At 31.2% G+C, this 13509-nt stretch overlaps 1 long non-coding RNA gene across 4 annotated transcripts in view; it reads left to right on the top strand.

The window, feature by feature from the left end:
• The window catches only part of LOC142318484 (uncharacterized), a 61075-nt gene that overhangs the window by 18216 nt on the left and 29350 nt on the right, over positions 1–13509 (top strand). For 2 of the 4 annotated variants that reach the window (XR_012754947.1, XR_012754952.1), the window contains exon 1: positions 671–858. The exons of the other annotated variants lie outside the window; for them this stretch is intronic. This is a non-coding gene — a long non-coding RNA (uncharacterized LOC142318484). Of the gene's footprint in view, positions 1–670; positions 859–13509 lie in introns of those variants that run through there. 4 annotated transcript variants of the gene reach the window in all.

Raw genomic sequence — 13509 nt, 5'->3', positions numbered from 1 at the left:
TAGAAAAATTGAACTTTGTAGCGACCAAAACGAGTCGCTACATTAGTAGTAGCTACTAATGTAGTATTATCTCTAACTACTAAATTTATTATCTCTATTGTTATTGCCCTTACATCTCTAATGTTATAATACATCTCTATTGTATTATAGATGTGCTGGGTTGTACTGTGAAATACGGTGGTCGACTTATGAGGTAAATTTGGAAATAATAGTTTTATATCATAATCCCCTTATGTACTATTCATTAATATTTTTTATCATCTGTATTAAAGCAAATGATCCGGTTGTGTTTTTCTAATTAGTTACTAAAGAGGATACGGGTCTAAGTGCAATTATAAAGTACGCGTGAGTAAATTATATTAGGTAAAAAAAAATAATTGAAAACCTTCCTACCGTTTGGATTCCTTGGTTATGTTCCTTTGTTAACGTGTATATATACACTAAAACGTATATATACGTTTTAAAATTTGGTTTCAATTATTTGTTATAATTATAAGTTATCAAATGTTTAAAAAAATTAATATTAAATTAATATAACTGTACGTGTCGGTCGGTCGCTTGTTATGCGAGATGAAACAGTGCTGTGTATTTTTAGTGCACAGTTTAGACGGTGTGCTATTTTCATAATTTTGCTATGACGGTGGAAGAATTTTTTTTTTATCGTGAAGTTACAGTTGTTGCAGGGGTGGGGGTGACAGAGAAATTACGTATGTGACGGTATGGAATCCAGCGGTCATCTCGGGTTGATTGCCAGTTCAGTTTGGATCCTCATGTCTGTGTTCACTCATGTTTAACTACTGTTATTATTATATTTATACATTGCTTATTTTAAACAAATGATCCTCGTTGTTGATCGAGGTAAGGATTTCTTATATATATTATTTTAATGCAGTTTAAAATAAATGTCATTATTTTTGTTTGCTTGTTGTATCCAAACTTATCACGTAATGAATTTTAAAATACAATTTGCACTCTCTTATGAAACAACTTTTATCAAATTCTTTGGTTTCAACATATGTCTTCTACTCATTAACAATAAACAGAAATTAAATTTACAAATACCTTTTTATGATGAAATATTATTTTTGAGTTCTAGTATATTTACAATATAACAAATATGTAAGGTTTTTATTTAATTTACAATTTTGTTTCATTCACCATCATTTTCAACCGGTTATGAAGAACGGTAGAAACATAAAAGAAAATAATTTTTCATCAAATAATTCCGTGAAAAACTTAGTCATTTTTGTTATTTTAATTATTTTTAAACGCATTAAAATACAATGGACTGCAAATATTGTTCTTTTTAATTAGTCTTACATTCCTGAAACGTGTTAGATGTTTCTGTTGTATCTCACAAAAATTAGTTTGTGAATATTTTGCGAGGTTTAAGATTTTTTATTTTACATTTTTACAAGATTTTTAAAAATCTGTTAGATTTTGAAGCATCATTGTTTTTTGCCTTGAACACTCAGATGAAGATAGAATTAACAGGTATTTAAAGATTACTGTGGGTATCATAAAGGAATATAACTATACAATAATAACTATTATTAAAGTAAACATTACTTCGAACAAATAATTTAATAGAATTTTCCAAACTGTTTTAATTACAAAACTCCACCTGTGTTTTTTTATTTATCTATACAGGTGTTGTAATTAAATATAATATTTTTCTAAAATATCAACTTATTTAATAATTTTTATATTATCCTCAATGCTAATAATTTGTTATCCTCATGGAGTGTTAATCTGTTTATCATTTTTGAAAAAAAAATTATGAACGATGTGTAACATTAGAAAATTTGATAACATTTTAATAATTATTAAATTATTCTGAAAACTGCCTTTTATCTTAAAAGAACCAGATTTCTAGTGATTATATTCACTGTTTCAATCATTATTCGTAATTTTTAAATTTCACATAAATTAATTTCATTATTTGTTGTCTATCGCTTTGTAAAATGGTACTATTACATTTACAAGGTACAGTATTCCCTTCAAAGTGGAATCGCTGTATTCAATATAAAACATTGTTCTCACAAAAGAGGTGTGTTAATTCATGATCTATCTGTACAACTGAAGTACAAGTAGTAGTAATCAAAGTTGCTCTCTCTGAAAGTAATAATTATAAAGCCGGTCCTTGTGGTGAACAAAATGAAAGCATCATCGGTAGGGCTGAATATCAATTGCATTCCAATGGCTTTGGCGTCCTGATAAGCAGTGTTATATTTGGCTTACTAAAAAAGACAGTAAGAAACTAGTTCACTCCTCATTTTCCTTAGTAAGCCTGCAAAGGGCAACTGTTATTCTGAAAATGACTGTATCATTTTAGGGTGTTTTGTTTTACATCACCTACAATCACGTGGTTATGGCACCTAAGACACAAGCACACACACACACACACACACACACACACACACACACACACACACACACACACACACACACACACACACACACACACACACCTCACGCTTACTCACTCACTCACAAGCTATAGTTGATTTATTTTTAACCAAAACATTCTAGTATGTTTTCTACAGTGTTATTTTTATTTTGATATTTATATGCAAATATTTGTATTATAGTTTGCTCATAATTTTTCTTTTGTTTATAATTCATCTTAAAAATTATTATTAGAATTGTCTAAATGTAAACTTTTCTAAATTAATTAGTTTAATTTTTAAGTCCAATTTTATTAACATTTGTGTAAATTAATCCTCCATGTATTCTTTCTACCCGTTGCGTCTTCTCTCCTTAATTATTTCCATTATTAAGGTTATATATTAATATTTTTATAGTAATTCCTTCTGTAGTAATTTCTATCGTTTCTGTGATTTATTCAGATTTTGTCTGTACATAGTTCTCTTTTTATTTATCTATGTCCCATCTCTTTGGTCATAGTTTCTACTTGAATTTCTTTAATATTAATCTATTTATAATCATAATTAAATTATAATTAGGATCCATGTCTGTCACTAGATACAATTATCACTCCATTTCCTGATTCTGAGATCTATCTAAATGTTCTTTACATCCTTTTCTCACTTATATATTATTATCATTTTTCATAATTTTTTAAAATGGTATTTTGCAGTTTTGCAGTTACCGGTTTATGTTTTTTACAGAACTGAAAAAACCTTTATAGTTTCCTTTGCAGTTTCTCGGTCGATCAACTTTCCTTACCTTCTTTGATTAATATAGTAGTTGAGTTTTTTATTATTATTATGTCAGTATTATTATTAACCTGTTATTATTAAAACAGTATAATAAGGTGGCACAGTCTCAACGCTTGCCTTTCAGTAAAAAACAGAAGTAAACAGATAAAGGTCCAGTGAGGTTTGTAAATTTTAATATATCTCAGATAGTGTCTTCTGGCCACAATTCTGTCATCGGTTTTTAATCTCACTTCTTGGTCTCACAATCCAGAGATATAAATCCAAATGATTAAAAATTGACACGGCTGAATTGATGCTACCAAACTCATGAGAGACCAAATAAGGTGTATTGAAATATTCAAGTACACCAAAATAAGGAAACCAATTTTCTGTATGTTATGGGGTAATTAAACGATTCGACTCATCAAATCTCTGGGTAGGAAAGAGTACTACAAAATACTGTCCGCATTCAATGGATTGGAAATTATTTCCAATAAGTGAAGTGAGTTCCTCTTTTAACTCAACCTTATGGCATTTCATCTGTTTAGGTATTTGTGATGCTATTTTGGCTAAACACATTTTCTGATTATTGTGAAATTTTACAGCAATGTTCCTTACTACTACGCAGACTGATTTATGTATAACAATTCTTCTTAATTTTTTTTTGTTCCAAAATAGTGACTGTTAAAAATTATAAAAAATAAAAATAACACGCATGTTACAGTTTTTATTTTCTACACAAGATATATAATAACATATTATTATACGTTATATGTTAATTTAATTATTAAAATATAAAGTTAACTTACTATTAGAAAGAAAGAATAAAACATTGGTGTCCTGACTTGACCGACATAGTAGAAAAATACTGGAAACTGCATGAGATAGAATGTGTATGAAAGTCTTGTGCAAACTAAAAATCCTTTCCAAAAGAAACTTTTACACAAGAAACCTGAAAACAATCATCACATTAATGCTACACAAACTATTTAAGCTGAACGAAGCTTTCAAAATTAAAATCAAAAACCTACCTTTCAGATTTAAATCAAGTAGGAGCAGGAAGTTCCCTTGGGTACTATAGCCAAAAGGACTGAATGACCATTCCTCCTTCACTCAACCCAGTACTAAGTCTCAGCTACTGATCCGCTAACTAAACTGGAGTTAGTAGGGTGGAGACCAATCAACTTGTAGAGGACACTCCCAAAGATTTTCATCTCTCATCTCCAATAATAATAATAATAAAGCAGTTGATCTTATTGTTCTTAGTTTTTAGGTTACAACAGTTCTCTAACTTTTTCTATCCTCTCTGCTATATTTTACATTTATTCAGATCAATACAACCTGACCATTCTTTATTGATTTTCTTACAGTATTTTACTTTTTAGAGTTTTTGGAGAATCGGCTAAGGTACCCTGTTCAGTTGTAGGTTGTTATCTGCAACAGATACACATGTCTAGAAACATGTGGTTTGAAGATGGGATGTACATATGAAGTTTTGGATTGTTTGAATTAATATTAAGGATTCTGTAATATTTCTGTAAATAATCTAAGTTTGTTGTGTGGATATAACGTCCAGCATATTCATAATTAAAAGAAAGCCTGCCGCTGGCTTGAGACTCTGTATTTATCATTATTATCTATTGTACCTAAAAATGTTCCTATCTGGAATATAACAATTCTTAGTTATCTCACGAAAAGATAGAATGAATTTCAAGAGTCAGATTGCTGTTTGGTACCCGTAAAACATAAGTCATTTTGCCAGATGTTTAATAAGTTAAAAATTCTAATTTTTCATTATATTTATAATTATTTAAGTGTTACCTTTACTAAAACAAAAACAAAGCATAAATCACAATTAATTTTGAAAAAAAAAAGAATAACTGCAACTGTTAAAGTGAACAAAAAAATATTGTCACATGTTCGCAGTTGGACAAGGATACTGAGAGACTAACAAACATAGAAATTTCTTATAAATACAATTTAATTTTTGCAAGTATTATTTCTTTTATTGTTTATAAAAGAAATAATACACTTTATGAATAAATATAATACTGTCACTTCAACTACCGTTTACTAACTCACCGAACAACTTTGTGTATTCACCCACTGTCCACACAGGAACACTTGTGATGTACGCCTCACTCGTTGTTGCCATACACTTACTGATATCACTGTTATCACAACCAAGTCGAACTCAGGCTTGTAAAACTACTCACTGTTATCACAATTGCACTGAACATGGCCTCGCAAAACCTTTGACTATTCCAACCGGTCCCTGTTAGTATTCATATCCCTGGCCTGCAGAACCAGTATCTGACTTGTTTCTTTAATTACTGAAGTGTAATAATTTTCATTGTCTGCACTCTTATGTTTTTCTATAATTCTTAGTGCCATTGTTTGTATTATAAAGAACAAATTGTTAAACGAACCCATTATTCTATGAAAAGAATCCTCTTTGGTTTTTTCTATATTCTTCTTTATTTTTTCTTTCTTCTTAATCGGAAGAAACCTTGATCCATTACACTGGTGCTATTAGAATATTTTCATGTAACACAGCTCAAAATCTTGGCTTCTAAGAATTGTAATGCCTTCAGTTACCATTTTTAACAAATTACACAACCGTCTAAAAGAAATTCCCACCGATACAAAAACTGAATTTAAATAATTATTCTTTCCCAAAACCAATACACCCAATCAACTCTATTGAAGAGCTAATAAGTGTAAAATTAATACTAATATTTAAAAATAATGCATCTTTGTTTAACACATACTAGTACAATTGTTTCAATTAATGACTTGAAACTTGTAATTATATTTTTTAGTGATAATCACACAGGGAAAGTGCATAGTGATTCAAGCACCTACAGAGTAATTCAGTGTTAAAAGATGTACATGGTATGTTCAATCATAATATGATGAATGAGCAGACCATACATTAGTATTAAAATAAAGGTTTAAAACAATACTAACTAGCCAGTTGATTTCAATCTTGAAAAGGTGTATTTCTTATGTCAATGTCCGTCTACTGCCCTAACCAAACACTTTACAACACCATAACTCCATAGAAATAAACAAATTAGTTGATCCATCTTGCTGGATTCAATGGTAATTGAACAAGTATCATTTTCAAATACTATATACTTTCGGCCAGCATTCTATCGTATGCGATATCCCTATCGCAACCTTCATAAATCGCTGTTCTCATCTCTGCCAGCAGTGATGCGGGAGACATTATAACAATGACTTGTAATGCATCGTTCGAGACTGATCTGTAGCACATTGATATCCTCAGCGCCATCTTGCGCTGTACATGTTCAAGCAATCGTCTACTTCTGGCTGACTGCAATGCTCTTCCCCACGCCGGTACAGCGTACAATAAACAGCAGTTTGTCACATAACCGTATAACGAGCGAGACCCTCCGACATTGCGAATAAGTCGAGTCAGTTTGTTCGCCAGTATTTCAGTTTTATGGGAAATCTCCTTAACGTGACGGGTAAAGGCCCGTCTCCTATCCAACCGGACCCCTAGATATAAGGCCTGGTCCTTTGTCTGTACCTCTGTATCCCCTACCCTACAAAAACTATTTACGGTCTTGTAATTAAACGCGTCCTTAAAGCTTATATGCTAGTATTTGTTTTTAAAGTTCATAAATGATACGTGACGATATAAAAATAGTTGAGCCGATAAACAACTGTAAAATTTATAACATATCGAATGGAATTATCTTTTTATCTTGATTGTTTTTTAGTAAAATGCCTCTCGGGTGTGTTTCTAAAAATTATTTTCGGTAAGACTAATTTTTAAATTCAGACAGAGCTCAGACTTCAGATAGAGTTAAGAAAATTCAACCGATTATATTAAAGTCTGTTTAAATATACTTCCGTTGTAAATTAAAAAAATATAAATTTTAAAAATTAGTAGATAAATCGAATAAATTAGCTAAATTAATTTTTTTTTCAAACGCAAAAAATCGTGACAAAATCATAAATAATTTTTTTTTTTCTTAACGGTACACTATAATATTATAATATAAATCTCTTCAATATAAGGCAAATTGTAAATATAAAAACATAGATTATAAGATAAATAAGAGATTAAAGTCCAGATTAATTATTTAAATTATTTATTATTTTGAGCCCATATTTACGTACACGCTCAACAGATGTGGATAAATCGAGTTTTTTCTTTTTGATTAAAATTACTTAAAAATTCATCGACAGAAAATATTGTTTCAGTAAAAGTTTTTTTTTTAATTGTATTTTAAATAACTGGTGTGTAATATTTATGAAAAAGGGGAATTTCCGTCAGACTTCAAAAAAAGTGTTATAGTAATGATACCAAAGAAAGCAGGGGCAGATAAATGTGAAGAATACAGAACAATTAGTTTAACTAGTCACGCATCAAAAATCTTAACTAGAATTCTATACAGAAGAATTAAGAGGAGAGTGGAGGAAGTGTTAGGAGAAGAGCGATTTGGTTTCAGGAAAAGTATAGGGACAAGGGAAGCAATTTTAGGCTTCAGATTAATAGTAGAAGGAAGATTAAAGAAAAACAAACCGACATACTTGGCGTTTATAGACCTAGAAAAGGCATTCGATAACGTAGACTGGAATAAAATGTTCAGCATTTTAAAAAAACTAGGGTTCAAATACAGAGATAGAAGAACAATTGCTAACATTACAGGAACCTAACAGCAACAGTAACAATTGAAGAACATAAGAAAGAAGCCGTAATAAGAAAGGGAGTCCGACAAGGATGTTCCCTATCTCCGTTACTTTTTAATCTTTACATGGAACTAGCAGTCAATGATGTTAAAGAACAATTTAGATTCGGAGTAACAGTACAAGGTGAAAAGATAAAGATGCTACGATTTGCTGATGATATAGTAATTCTAGCTGACAGTAAAAAAAATTTAGAAGAAACAATGAACGGCATAGATGAAGTCCTACGTAAGAACTATCGCGTGAAAATAAACAAGAACAAAACTAAAGTAATGAAATGTAGTAGAAATAACAAAGATGAACCGCTGAATGTGAAAATAGGAGGAGAAAAGATTATGGAGGTAGAAAAATTTTGTTATTTGGGAAGTAGAATTACTAAAGATGGACGAAGCAGGAGCAATATAAAATGCCGAATAGCACAAGCGAAACGAGCCTTCAGTAAGAAATATAATTTGTTTACATCAAAAATTAATTTAAATGTCAGGAAAAGATTTTTGAAAGTATATGTTTGAAGTGTAGCTTTATATGGAAGTGAAACTTGGACGATCGGAGTATCTGAGAAGAAAAGATTAGAAGCTTTTGAAATGCGGTGCTATAGGAGAATGTTAAAAATCAGATGGGTGGATAAAGTGACAAATGAAGAAGTATTGCGGCAAATAGATGAAGAAAGAAGCGTTTGGAAAAATATAGTTAAAAGAAGAGACAGACTTATAGGCCACATACTAAGGCATCTTGGAATAGTCGCTTTAATATTGGAAGGACAGGTAGAAGGGAAAAATTGTGTAGGCGGGCCACGTTTGGAATATGTAAAATAAATTGTTAGGGATGTAGGATGTAGAGGGTATACTGAAATGAAACGACTAGCACTAGATAGGGAATCTTGGAGAGCTGCATGAAACCAGTCAAATGACTGAAGACAAAAAAAAAAGTTAAATAAAGTAATGGGTCGGGTAATTTATTAAAAATGGCAACGAAAGCATAATAATGCCCTTTATTGTAACCCGAAATGTTGTGTTGAATTATACAAAAATAGTTTCGTTGTCTAGTTTGGAAAAGATGGATGTTTTTTTTTTTTTAAGAATAACTGACCATTCTTTTAGCAAAGATTGCACATTAATAGAAATAAATACACGGATAAACCTACATATTTGTTTTTATAAATGTAGTTATACACAACTCATACCAGATAATGAGCTGACAGCCCATTTTTTGATATTTAAAACACGTTCTCACTTTTTGTAAAAGCGCTTAAAAGTGACATTATATATATATATATATATATATATATATATATATACGGATGATCATTTGAAAAATTACCACATTTACTATTCAACACCTATCCGTCCCATCGTATTTTTGTTTGCAGACATGTATACCATTCGCAGGGGAATCTTTTTAAAATTATTTTCAAAGGGGAGGAATCCACCCTCTCCGCTACATCTACCCCAACTCAAAAATCTTAAACGGCAATGGTACATTTATTTACGCTAATTGACAACCTGAAAAAATAATGATTTTTGGTGAAAAGTATATTAAAATTACGTGTTATAATTTCTAAAACCATTGGAAATAATCATAATCTGTGGATTAAAACTGTGAGAACTAATTTTTAAATTTCCAACACAAAATTTCGCCCTTAAAAGTTTTCTAAATTTTCAAGGTTGAAAACTTACTTTTTTAAATAAAAATTAAAAAAAACTACAACTCCAAATAGTTTTTTATCTTTTATAAATGGTTTTATATATATATATATATATATATATATATATATAGAAGTCATATAAAGAAATTATTTAATAATGAATGAAATAAAATTTAATAATGAATGAAAACCTTAGGGTTTATTAAGACGCTTCAGCGCAAAATAGTAAATTACTAATTAAATGAATTTGAACATCCCAAGAGAACTTGTCATATAATAAAACAACCGAAATTTCGCTTTGCGGGCTACAGAAATAGTATCATTATTAGTGCAATCAAGAACAATCCGTACAATCAAGAATGTTACGTCTACCTGAGAAGTAAAATGCAACTATTTTTCCATATTTAAAGTTATACGTAGTTCGGAACGAAGTAAAAATAAATTTGGGAAAATGACTTGTATACAGAGACTCCCACGACGAAACGGAGAAACTATCAGGCCATGTTTAACCGGTGAAAATAATGAAAAAAGTTCTGTAAACAAAACGCGCTTTGTTTTCGTGTTACGGCTAGCGAAAGATTTCGCCCGGATTTCAACACTTCTAATAAAAAGAATCCCTACTGTAATTATTGGGACCCAAAATAAGGAGTAAAGTTTGTGGTTTTTTTGTAATTTGAGCTGGAAAATAGGATAAAATAGGTCCCAGAACTGTAACTCGAGTAGATTTTAAGATATCCGACGTAAAACATAAAATTCGGTATCGAAAAACAATTTTTTTTAGATTTGTAATGTAATGGTTTTGTGAAATCCCTAATAAATGCGGGAGATTTAGTAACAAAACTTGTAGGAAATTTAATTCTGAGAAATTTAGTGTAAATACAGCCAACAAAAAATAAATAAAAACTTTTAAAAATCTGTTTTTTTTAAGAAAAAGAGACGAAAAATAATCAGAAAAGTACTTAATAAAGATTATTCTTAATATAGCAAAACAAAAAAAAAAATACATGAAAGGATAAACGGTTACATAATAACAAACAACAAACCTCAGTTACAGTAATTGTTGGAAAGTCCCTCATCAAAATGTACATAGCACAGAACTCTGCCCGACGGAAATTATTTCCGGTGCTTTCCGTATCATCTCATGATCGTTTCGTATAAATTTTCCCAAAAGCCGGCAAATTATTTTTCAAGAAATATTATTATTTTTCCTTCTACCTGTCCTTCCAATATTAAAGCGTCTATTCCAGGATGCCTTAGTATGTGGCCTATAAGTCTGTCTCTTCCTTTAACTATATTTTTCCAAATGCTTCTTTCTTCATCTATTTGCCGCAATACCTCTTCATTTATCACTTTATCCGCCCGTCTGATTTTTAACATTCTCCTATAGCACCGCATTTCAAAAGCTTCTAATCTTTTCTTCTCAGATACTCCGATCGTCCAAGTTTCACTTTCATATAAAGCGACACTCCAAACATACACTTTCAAAAATCTTTTCCTGACGTTTAAATTAATTTTTGATGTAAACAAATTATATTTCTTACTGAAGGCTCGTTTAGCTTGTGCTATTCGGCATTTTATATCGCTCCTGCTTCGTCCATCTTTAGTAATTCTACTTCCCAAATAACCAAATTCTTGTACCTCCGTAATCTTTTCTCCTCCTATATAGGGAACATCCTTGTCGGACTCCCTTTCTTATTACGGCTTCTTTCTTATGTTCTTCAATTGTTACTGTTGCTGTTTGGTTCCTGTACATGTTAGCAATTGTTCTTCTATCTCTGTATTTGAACCCTAATTTTTTTAAAATGCTGAACATTTTATTCCAGTCTACGTTATCGAATGCCTTTTCTAGATCTATAAACGCCAAGTATGTCGGTTTGTTTTTCTTTAATCTTCCTTCTACTATTAATTGAGGCCTAAAATTGCCTCCCTTGTCCCTATACTTTTCCTGAAACCAAATCGGTCTTCTCCTAACACTTCTTCCACTCTCCTCTCAATTCTTCTGTATAGAATTCTAGTTAAGATTTTTGATGCGTGACTAGTTAAACTAATTGTTCTGTATTCTTCACATTTATCTGCCCCTGCTTTCTTTGGTATCATCTGTAACACTTTTTTTGAAGTCTGACGGAACTTCCTCTCTTTCATAAATATTACACACCAGCTTGTATAATCTATCAATCGCTTCCTCACCTGCACTGCGCAGTAATTCTACAGGTATTCCGTCTATTGCAGGAGCCTTTCTGCCATTTAAATCTTTTAATGCCCTCTTAAATTCAGATCTCAGTATTGTTTCTCCCATTTCATCCTCCTCAACTTCCTCTTCTTCCTCTATAACACCATTTTCTAATTCATTTCCTCCGTATAACTCTTCAATATATTCCACCCATCTATCGACTTTACCTTTCGTATTATATATTGGTGTACCATCTTTGTTTAACACATTATTAGATTTTAATTTATGTGCCCCAAAAATTTTCATTAACTTTCCTGTATGCTCCGTCTATTTTACCAATGTTCATTTCTCTTTCCGCTTCTGAACACTTTTCTTTAATCCACTCTTGTTTCGCTAGTTTGCACTTCCTGTTTATAGCATTTCTTAATTGTAGGTAGTTTCTTTTACTTTCTTCATCACTAGCATTCTTATATTTTCTACGTTCATCCATGAGCTGCAATATATCGTCTGAAACCCAAGTTTTTCTACCAGTTCTCTTTGTTCCACCTATGTTCGCTTTTGCTGATTTAATAATTTCCTTTTTAACATTCTCCCATTCTTCTTTTACATTTTCTACCTTATCTTTTTTACTCAGACCTCTGAGTATGTCCTGAAAAATATTCTTTATCTCCTCTTTTTTTCTTCAGGTTTTTAAATCCCAATTTACATTTCATTATCAACAAATTACGGTCGCTATCAATGTCTGCTCCAGGGTAAGTTTTGCAGTCAACGAGTCGATTCCTAAATCTTTGCTTAACCGTGATATAATCTATCTGATACCTTACAGTATCGCCTGGCTTTTTCCAAGTGTATATTTTTCTATTATGATTTTCGATCGATCTAACAATCAGATTATCCCGGTGAGGTGGTTGTAAAACTCTTTACCCGAAACGAAAAGGTTGCATTTTGTTTTTATCCGGTATAGGTTTAAGGGCTTTAGCGATTTCCGTACCGGTTTTACCGCTACACCGAACGTCAATTTACCATCGTCAATAACTTATATTGTACCTAGCGCACGGTACATCTCGAACAGTATGTATTCAAAGGCCGACCGAGGCAACGTCTTCTAAGCGGTTAAAAATGGTACGTAAACAAATATCGCCTTGCTAGAGATGGTTTCTGTTCAAACCTAAGTAATTTTCACTAACGATGAAGCTATTATCTCTTTTACACTCGTTCCGTGAGGAAGGAAAAGTAATACGAGGAGAATTATTTACAATGCTACGATCGATTGAAGCTCCTGTTAATTTCCATGCCGATTGTGTTTTTTTTTTCGCGAGGATGGGAATGTAAGACGAAAAGGATTTTTTTGGGGAGGGAGTTGACTAAAATCGACCGATGGAAGTTAATCTAATCTAATTGATAATCGATTCTGGGAAAAAAAGAATCGTTTGAAAATTAAGAAAATTTAGTAAAATCCACAAGGCGTGAAAAATAAAATACTATTTTATATTACTAAGCGTTTATTAGAGGAAGCGCACGTAGAAGTCTATTACATTATGTTTTATTATCGCGAATTGAAGTAGGTATTCATAGCATTATATGGAAAACATATAAAGTATAAATGTAATATACATAAAGTTTTATTATTAAGCGAGTTGTAGTATAGTATTATGTTAACGAAAACAAGATATAAGTCCTACTCACACAATTCTTAGTTCTTTGTTACTTAATAAGTTTTAGTAAAGGTGAAGGTCATCTTCGAGTCGTAAGAAGATACCTAGCACACGAAAATTTATCTTCAAAACCGAAACGAAAAGTCAACGCTGTCG

Source organism: Lycorma delicatula, chromosome 1 (assembly GCF_047948215.1).
Source record: "Lycorma delicatula isolate Av1 chromosome 1, ASM4794821v1, whole genome shotgun sequence".
Lineage (NCBI taxonomy): Eukaryota > Metazoa > Arthropoda > Insecta > Hemiptera > Fulgoridae > Lycorma > Lycorma delicatula.
The sequence above is the reverse complement of the archived record's forward strand: the minus strand, read 5'-3'. Positions and strand labels throughout refer to the sequence as shown.